Raw genomic sequence first — 629 nt, 5'->3', positions numbered from 1 at the left:
TTACCCTCTTATATTTCTCATTCTCTTCCCTTTTCCAATATTGCTTTGTCCCATAAGCACTGCATCTAGTACTTGAACTTTAACTGTAATAAAAAGCCATTTTCATCACCTTTTTTAAGTAAATATTGAAACCAAAACAGAAAGTTCAAGTAGTGATATTAACTGGGTTGTATGTAGTGCCTAGATATTAAACAGATTTAGAGAAAGTACAGCTGGGTAAGAGAAAAGAAATTTTTTTATCTTATTATTGGCCCCTTATTCAGTTTCCTCAATACTAATGTCAGAGTAATACTTCACAAAAGAAACTAATGTTGTAGGCTTCATTTATGTGCACCTAAGGACCATTAGGATGATGTTAGTGAAGTTTTTCAGTCTTTTTTGTTTTTCAGATTAGTGATCATAATTCTTTCCACTGTCCAAACCTCCCCTTTCACTAAAAAGGATTTATTGTTCTAGAAGGATGGGCCTAAGGGAGAGTTCTATGAAATTAATCAGGGAAAAAAAAAAAAATAATTTTCAAAGACTTATTTATTTTCATCTATATACCAACAAACTCTAATTGTATTCAATTATTAATTTCATACAGCATAAAGCATAAATTCAACTAACAATAGATGAATTAACTCATC

The sequence above is a fragment of the Penaeus monodon genome, chromosome 30 (assembly GCF_015228065.2).
Source record: "Penaeus monodon isolate SGIC_2016 chromosome 30, NSTDA_Pmon_1, whole genome shotgun sequence".
Lineage (NCBI taxonomy): Eukaryota > Metazoa > Arthropoda > Malacostraca > Decapoda > Penaeidae > Penaeus > Penaeus monodon.
Note: the sequence above shows the minus strand (reverse complement) of the source record.